General features: G+C 39.7%; 2 pseudogenes across 1 annotated transcript; both read left to right on the forward strand.

Moving 5' to 3' along the window:
- The first annotated feature begins 5,184 nt into the window (after window positions 1–5,184).
- On the forward strand, window positions 5,185–9,452 carry LOC146455276 (uncharacterized; annotated as a pseudogene). The gene is made up of 2 exons (XR_014859043.1): window positions 5,185–6,306; window positions 8,016–9,452. The product of XR_014859043.1 is annotated as an uncharacterized LOC146455276 (transcript).
- LOC146455277 (uncharacterized) lies at window positions 5,297–6,292 on the forward strand (annotated as a pseudogene).

Below are 9,452 nucleotides of genomic sequence, written 5' to 3' on the forward strand. Positions count from 1 at the left end.
TGCAAACCTTTTTTTTGAAAGTCTGACTGTAAAGCCTATCTTTGTTTTCCTATGGAAATTTCAACTTTGAAATAATAAAAAGAGCAATATTTCATTCATAATTTTTATTTACATACATCTTCTGGATGTTTTCTATGCTAAGCTTACCTTCCTTGATGAGCACAGTTCAAATTTCACAGCGGTCAGACATGTGCAATGTACAGCACAGATTTTTCGCAAACGGCGAAATTTCTTCTGTTATTTACTTCGCAACAGCAGAATACAGTTTATGAAGTAGAATCCATATGAAAATTAGCCATGTGGAATTTTTCGTGTTGAGCCAATGATGTCACTTCCTGTAATTTCAGCCAAGCAGCCTTGTTAACTTCCGGAACAAGGGGAAGTAATGGCTGCCGTGAAATCTCGAATAAAAGACTAAAAAAAAATACTTCCAATCGCCGTAAAGGATTGAAATTTGGTAACATGGGTAAGAAGGTCATATTCTACACGAAAATGCAAAAAAAGAAATGGAAAATGCAATTTTCGTCCCAGGGGCACTTTAATACACATTACGAAATCGCGCCCATTGAAACACGTCGCTCGTAAAATGCAAATGAGCTTCATTTTGGACGTCAATCACAGCAGCATTTTGTGTATGATATTGCTAAAGTGACAATTCGCGGAACGCATCTATTCATTGAAACACAATAGAAAAATAACGCAACACAAAAGAACGAAAGGCGAAGTTTATCAGTAGAAGTTGCGTGACTAAACTAAAATAAATAAAAAAGTTGCCCTGCGCTATCCAGGAAGCAATGATTTTTAGGTTATTCGATGTCAAACGACAGTTCCTAATAAGAATGGGCATTATGTATGCTATCATTGCAATAAAAAGGGAGGAAAACAGATAATCACTGTCCCCAGTGAATTGAAAGTAATTTGCATAATCGAGCTGCACGGCGGAATCAAGCAAATGTAATTTTCAATCAACGAAGCGTATTATTACGGCAATATACTGCGATTCCAAGCAAAAATTTTGATTTAAAGAATTCTAAATCAACCACATTCGATGTTAGAACTTTGATACGTTCCTTTCAAAGGGCGCTGCTACCGTTTCCATAAGTGAACTCCTTCTTCTTGTGCAAACAAATAAAAGTACACCCTTGAGGATTCATGCTGCGAGACAAAAGATACCGCCAGCAGCGGCACGCTTTGTAATGCTTGCAGAGCATCATGGTACCCCACTTTTATCTGGCGCATGTTTCAATGGGCGCGATTTCGTAATGATGATCCAGCTTGACGGCTTCATCCACTATGAGCTGAGTGAAAAAATCGAAAACAGCACTGTCCATATTGTCATCCTTTGGCTTTCCCCTTTCCTTCCTGTGTCCTTGACTTGATGCAACTAATAAAATCATGCACGTGGCGATCACACATAGTCAAAAGAGAGTTGACATCAGATTCCTGGATGGCCTGTGATGGGGTACTTTGTCCATAGAATGGTTTCCAGCTGCTATTACATCACGCCGCACAACTGGAAATCCGTCCAAGATAATAATCTGTGACAGGAAAAAAAAAATTTTGAGAGGATGAAAAATATTGCTCACTGCATTTTTACTTCCATTTCTCTTTTCAGGTGAGACTGAAGAGCTTTAAAAAGAAAAAATATGCACTGTACTTTTTTGAAAATGAAGATTTAATAGGCGCCTCAAGGACCAAACAAGTTGTAAGCGGTAGTCCAAACAATGGGGCAATGGGGGATTGGCTTGAGCAATCATGGCGGCAGGACGTGTCATTTTTGCTGTGTAAAGTTGTGGACAGGAAGTACGCCTAACGTTGAATTTTCGCGTCATTTCTGTATTCTAATATATTGGTAATGAAACATTGATCCCAAAACCTGGCGGTAGACCCGACATCTGCTAATGTCAAAAAGAAAGTAGTGAGAAAACAGATCATCAAGCTCCTCTTCACAACAGACACCATTGCCCAAAAGAAATCATCGCTCTAGCACCACTGTGATGGAAGACAGCAAACAATCTGAGGCCCTTAGCCTGGAGCATTTTAACCAAATTATGGACAAACTTTCTCGTTTAGATAACTAAATGCAAGAGCATTTTGGAAACCTGACGTCCGAAATTTCAACCTTGAGACACGAAATGAAGCAACAACTTGAAGGTGTCAAAGCGTCCCTGAGAGACGTAGAAAAATCTGTAGAGGCGGCTTGGGATTCAATCAATTACATTCAAGAAGAAACAAAAACCCACAACGACTGGAAGAAAACATGCCAACAAAACCTCGCCTCTCATCACCAAGAACTAGACCTGCTTAAAGTAAACCTAAAAAAAGTTGACAGGCAACAAGCTGAAATCGAAAATTTAAAAACAAGGCTGCTTGAAGAGCAGGAGAAAATTATCCCTCTGGAGAACTATTCTAGACATAAGAATCTTCGATTTATGAATGTACCTGAATGCAACGACGAAAATTGCATGGATGTAGTGTATGATATAATTGAAAATGACATGAATATCAATGTAGAAGATATCCACTTCCATGCAGTTCATCGTGTTGGGAAACCGCGCTCAGAAGATGCCAAGAGCTTCCCAAGGCCAATTATTGCACGCTTCCTCAGCAGGGAAGACAGAGACGCAGTTTTTCAAGCGAGAAACAGGTTCAAAAGATTCATCAAGAGCTAAAGATATATACATAATGCAAGATTACGCAAGAGCGATACAGCAGGAAAGGAAAGTATTAATCAAAGCGATGTTTCAAGCAAAGGAGCGAGGTTTGAGCGCAAAAGTTATCGATAGAAAGCTTATTATCAACAATGTTATCTACAATGTAAGTAATATCCCTGAAATTCTTAGGCCTCCTTAATCCAGTGCACAGGTTTAATGGAGACATTTAATCTAAATTTGCTGTTTTTTTTCCATTGTCACGCGAACGTACGGCTGCTTCCCACATCAGACTAAGTTCTTCCGAGACTCCTTATGGACCTAACCAACGGACTTTTAATGTTTTGCTTGATTTATTTGTTTATTTTAGTCTCGTACCTTTTTGTTTTGGGTGGCAATATTAATCTCCTTTGTTTAGTCATACAAATTAGTCGCATACTCGAAACATATCTGTTTTTCAATTGCTTTGTCTAGAAGCATCCACAAACTATCCCATACAATGCCACATAAGTAATCCGCTCATTAAACGTGAGAGGTTTGTCGAACATCATGAAAAGGCGTGAGACCTTCCGTCGGCTTAAGATGAAGAAATATGCCGCTTATTTTCTGCAAGAAGTTCACTGTACAAAAGACAAAGAACACATATGGTCTGCGGAGTGGGGGTATTCTGCCATATTCAGCAGCTTCTCTAGCGCCAGTGCTGGAGTATGTGTGCTTTTTAACAATAATTTCAACTTTCAAATTTTAAAATCCTTTTCCGATCCAGAGGGAAGGTTCGTCATGGTTGATATCAAATTAGAAAGTAAGATCTTAACTTGGTTAATATTTATGCACCGAATGAAGATAAGCCTATACATTCTTCAGAAATGTTCTATTAAACCAATTTCTCTGTTTTGACTGCAGCTAGATAATTCTTGGTGGAGACTTTAATTTAGTGCCTGGTGTCCAAAAAGACACAAAAGGTGAAGACCAGTTACCCACAAATACTCTCTAGAAGAGGTCAAGCACATTTCAAATGTATTAGATCTCATGGACATTTGGGGTTGCTTTAATCCAGAAGCTAAAAGATTCACTTGGAGGAGAAGAAAACCTGACATACACTGCCGTCTAGACTTTTTTTAATAAGCTCTAGCTTAAGTACAACTATCACTAATGCAGACATATTACCTGGGAACAAAACAGATCACTCTTTAATATCTATTCATTTGGCAAATAATGCAAACCCCAGGGGCCCGTGTTTTTGGAAATTGAACACCTCTTTTCTGGTAGATGAAGAATATTTCGGCCTAATTAAAAAACAATCACTGATGTAGCAAATAAATATGCGAACCATAACGAGATTGATGCCATTCTATTGTGGGACACCATGAAGATGCAAATAAGGTCAAGCTCTTTACACTATGCAAGGAGAAAGAAAGCTAAAATGAAATCACTTGAGTTAAAACTTGAAACTAAAATATTGTCTCTCCAAAAGGAGTTAGAAGAAAACAACATCTCTGAAAATGAGAAAGTCCAAATTTATAGTGAAATAAATGTTAAGATTTTATCAAGAGAAGAAATTTAAAAATATAAAACTCGAGGAGCAATATTAAGATCCAAGTCTAGGTGGCAAAATGAAGGAGAAAAAAATACAAAATACTTCCTAAACTTGGAAAAACGACATAATTTTCAATAAAAAAAACCATCAAACACCTCATATTGGCAAATGATCATGTGGTCAATACAGATAGCGAGATCCTAGAAGAAGCAAAATCCTTCTATCAGAATCTTTATTCTTCAGCTAATACGCAACCCGGCACTAAATAAGAAAGTATGTTTTCCCAGACGGAAATACTCTTATCCTAAATGAGCAAGAACAAAAACAGTGTGAAGGCTACCTCACTGCCTCTGAATGTTTAGAAAGTTTAAAATTGGTGGAATCAAACAAGAGCCCTGGAAGTGACGGCCTCCCAGCTGAATTTTATAAAGTCTTTTGAAAAGACATCAATCAGCATCTGTTAAGTGCCTTAAATTGTGCATATAGAAAAGGTCTCTTATCGATTACTCAAAGAAGAGGATTGATTACTCTCATACCAAAAAACAACAAACCGACTAACCAGCTGAAAAACTGGAGGCCTATCACCCTGCTTAATTGCAATTCTACCAAATCATTATGTACATCCGGGTTACCATGAGATGCGCACGCACCGCCGCAGGTCAGTGCACAGATCGTTCCCCATGGGTTCGGTTGTGTGGTTCATTTATCCGTCTTTTGGCTGCTTCTTGTCACGGTAAGTTAACTGTTTTTTTTGGTTTTGTGCATTTGTTTTTTTACTTTTACAGTGGACGGGCTCCACTTTATCCAGGGTTTTTTTTTTTTACGGCCTGATTATTTCTTGTGTCCTGTAACGTGTCACAGTGTTTGGCTCGGCTATTCGGCCGAAAAGACTCATAACGTGTTGAGTCAATTTACTCATGGTATAATACGTTTATACCCATTAATACGACGCAGTTCTCCTTTATTTTATGAGCCAGTTGTTTGTACATTCAGTCTCAAGAGTTTGTGACTAACGTACATAGTCGTTCATTGAAACCACGTCGCGGACGAGTCTGCCATTTTGTACTGCAAGTGACTTATCGAGCTAATTTTTTCGTCTTTTTAGACGATGGCTTCCCAGGCTCAAAACCTTGAAAGCGCTGGAAATTCAGGAGGGCCTTCACTGTAGGAGTTTAAGACTATGTTTGCCAAACTTTTGGATGGCACTAAGAGAGATATCTTAGCTCGAGTGTAAGAGTCCATTGAGCAAGTGTATGCAGATTTTGAGTATGTTGAGACCGACCCTGAGGGTGGTGAAGCAGGTTCTGCGACGAGTCCAGATGCTGCTGCTGTTATAACCAAAGTCGACGAATTTATTCAGCCTAAAACTTCAGACCATGTTGAAGGGTCAAGTAGTGGTTCTTTCAAGGTCCTGGCAGAGGAATTTAGTGTTGCAGAGAAAACATCTCCTGCCATTGATGCAAACCTGGCAGACATAGTAAAGAGTTTGCTTACAGAGAAACTTTCTAAAGATAAGTTGACTGAGGCGCAAAACAAGTACCTGAGACCTGAAAATTGCACTGACTTGGTTGCTCCAAAGATAAACAAGCAGATTTGCCAGCAATTACGTCAGGAGACTAGAGATAGTGATTCAGCATTTCAAAAGGCACAGTCTCTGGTATTGTCTGGTTTATATGCTATACTCCAGTTATGTAATAGCTCCAGTGGGAATGAGAGGAACGTCTTGACCCTCACAGCAGTCCTGCTGTTGTCGGCAAATAGAGAGCTTAATCTGAAATGCAGGGATCTCATTCGTCCTGATCTCAACAAGCAATATGCTTCATTGTGCAACCTGTCCACTCCTGTGTCGTCCTTCTTGTTTGGGGATGACCTGAACAAGGAAGTGGAGAAGTTAACAAAGTCACAAAAGCTCAGCAGTAAAGTCACACCTAAGAAGCGCATGGAACCCTACAAAGTCCCAGCTGCTAGAGGTGTGCATGGTCGTGGCCGCTTCAGCCACAGTGCTCGCAGGGGAAGATCCTCTAAAAATTCTTTTTTAGTCCCAGGCTGGGGCCAAGCTCAGCCCCAGCAGAATCCCAGGTCCTCGTCAACCAAGACCCAATAGGGTCACCAACAGAGGTAAGACACAACGTTATTGTTAGTGCTATTACAAATCAGACTCCTTTTAAGGCAGGAGGGTTGAGAAATTATCTTCATGTATGGAAGACAATCACATCAGATCCTTTTATCTTGGATGCAATTGCTCACTGTCATATTGAATTTGACTGGGAACCTGGAGCATGCACTAGTGGTTTTAGGCCTTTCTTCTCCTTTACGGAATCTGAGCAGTCTATCATTGACAATGAGGTAGAAAAATTCCTTCTGAAAGGGATAATTAGGCGATCCTCACATGAGGATGGCCAGGTAATATCCCCTATTTTCACACGACCTAACAGAGATGGGTCTCACAGGGTTATATTTAACCTAAAGAAACTGAATGAGTCAGTTACCTACCACCATTTTAAAATGGACACTTTAGAAACAGCTATCAGGCTTGTGAGGCCGGGATGTTACATGACATCTATAGACCTCAAAGATGCATATTACTCTATCCCTATTGCACTGGAACACTTGAAAATATCTGAAATTTATTTCGCGAGATCAATTGTATGCCTTCACTAGTTTACCCATGAGGTTGACTAGTAGTCCTAGATTTTTTACCAAAATTTTGAAACCCATCTTTAGCTACTTGAGAAGTCATTTGGCCACACTTGTCTGGGTTATATCGATGACTCCTTTTATCTAGATAGTTATTTGGAATGTGAGGAAGCAACTTTACATGCAGTGCAACTTTTTGGCAACCTTGGTTTTAAAATCCATCCTGACAAATCAGTAGTCATACCTACACAGACTTTGGAGTTTTTAGGATTCATTTTAAACTCTATTCTCATGCTAGTTACTCTGACAAAAAGGAAAGCTGTCAAAATTTTGCAGTTATGCCAAACATTTTCAGTTCCTTATAAAGAGTTTACAATCCGTAAAGTTGCATCTTTTCTTGGGACCTTGGTCTCTAGCTTCCCAGGGGTGGAGTTTGGACCATTGCATTATCGCCACATTGAGGTTGATAAAGAAAGAAATTTGAAATTGAACCAGGGGAATTATGACTCTGTCATGACCTTGTCTAGGGGTAGTTTGGAAGAAATTCACTGGTGGACTGCCAATATTCAGACAGCTTCTAGGAGAATCCTTCACAACAGTCCCGATGTAGTTGTTTACACTGATGCATCTCAAGCAGGTTAGGGTGCTCACATCGAACATGAGAACAACACTTGTGGCATTTGGTCTAAGTCAGAGTCTTCCAAACACATTAATTATGTAGAGTTGTTGGCAGTTAAACTTCCTATGTGCTCCCTGCTTGATGGCAGGAACAACATTCATGTGAGGATTATATCTGACAATACCACTGCTGTTTCCTACATCAATGCTAAGGGAGGTTGTCAGTCATTAGAATGCAATTTACTCACTAAAGAAATTTGGGATTGGGCCATTGACAGAAATATTTGGTTATCAGCAGCCCATATTCCAGGTTCTAGTAATGTTGATGCTGATCAGTTGTCTAGAAATTTAAACCAGAACCTTGAGTGGATGCTTTCAGCTCCCATATTTGAGAGTATAGTCTCTTTATTTGGCAAACCAGATATAGATCTCTTTGCTAGTAGACTTAATGCTTAGGTGGAGGATTATGTTTCTTGGAGACCACAACCAATGGCTAAATTTGCAGATGCCTTTAGCATTGGGTGCTCACAGTTTTTCTTTTATGCTTTTCCTCCTTTTTGTCTTGTTTCCAGGTGTGTGCAAAAGATAATGCACGACAAGGCATCGGGAATTCTGGTAATTCCTCTCTGGACAACTCAACCTTATTTTACGGTTGTACTGAGCCTTCCAACAGACACGCCATGCATAGTGAAGGCCTCAGCTCAGAATCTGATTCACCCAACTCTGGACGGCCCCCATCCTCTTCACCACCGGCTGGAGTTACTGGTATGCAAATTATCAGGCAATCCTTGCAAAAGTCAGAGATTTCGCCAGACATTGTTGAAGTCATCATGCATTCCTGGAGGGACAGCACACAAAAACAGTACAAAGTGTATATCAACAAGTGGTTGCAATTTTGTAGTGAAGGGTCACATGATCCATTGCATCCCACTGTAAGGGCTGTACTTTCTTTTCTGTACAGTCTCTTCAAGAATGGCTATGAAGTTACTCTGCACTGAATACAGCTCGTTCTGCAGTCTCCAATATTGACATGAATGACGGTGTTACTCCAGATCATACACCAGTTGGAAAGCACTTCCTTGTTTACCGCTACCTTAAAAGTGTATTCAACAAGCTCAAACCTATGCCAAAGTATAACAACCATTGGCCTGTGGACACTGTCCTTGATTACCTAAGTTTGTTTTGGCCCTTAGATGGAATCAGTTTGAAGGAACTCACCTTGAAATTAGTCATGTTGATTGCCTTGACTACAGGACAAAGGTGTCAGACTTTGACTTTTTTTGGACTCATCTGAGCAGTATATGCAGAGAAATGAGGAGTGCTTTAATTTTGCCTTAACAGAGCACCTTAAGCAAGACAAACCTGGTAATTTTTGGCAATCTACGCCTTAACAAGTATCCAGTTAGGGAATTGTGTGTTTATGAAACTTTAGATTATTACCTTAGGGCCACTGAGAAGCTGAGAAATTCTTCCAAATTGCTTGTCTCATACATTAAGCCATATAAGGCAGTAGCCTCGGCCACTATTGGGCGGTGCTTCAAAACTTTGTTAGGCCTGGCAGGCATTGATACTGAAATTTTTTCTGGCCATAGCACCAGGTGTGCTTCAACAAGTAAGGCTTTCATGTCTGTTTCCATTGATGTAATCCTGGCCACAGCTGGCTGGAATGAGGAATCTACTTTTCGGAAGTTTTACAACAAGCCAGTTGCTGTAACAAACCAGATGGGTGTAGCAATTCTTAAATAGGCTTATACGCTGTACAACATTAATGCATCATTTGAAGATCTTTGTTATTAAAGTATCAAGTTGGTTTTTCCTCTACCTTCTTGGGGTGCTTTGTCATTTTGTGCTCACTCCTTTAAAGTCTCATGGTAACCCGGATGTACAAAATGATTTGGAAGAATTAAAAAATAAACAAGACTTACTTGTAAGTTGAAGTTTGTTGATAATTCTGCCAAATCATTAGTAGTACAGTAGGGTTAAGATGCCCATTACACCCATATTATTAC

This window comes from Pavona decussata, unplaced genomic scaffold (genome assembly GCF_977016875.1).
Source record: "Pavona decussata unplaced genomic scaffold, jaPavDecu1.1 SCAFFOLD_280, whole genome shotgun sequence".
Classification (NCBI taxonomy): Eukaryota; Metazoa; Cnidaria; class Anthozoa; order Scleractinia; family Agariciidae; genus Pavona; species Pavona decussata.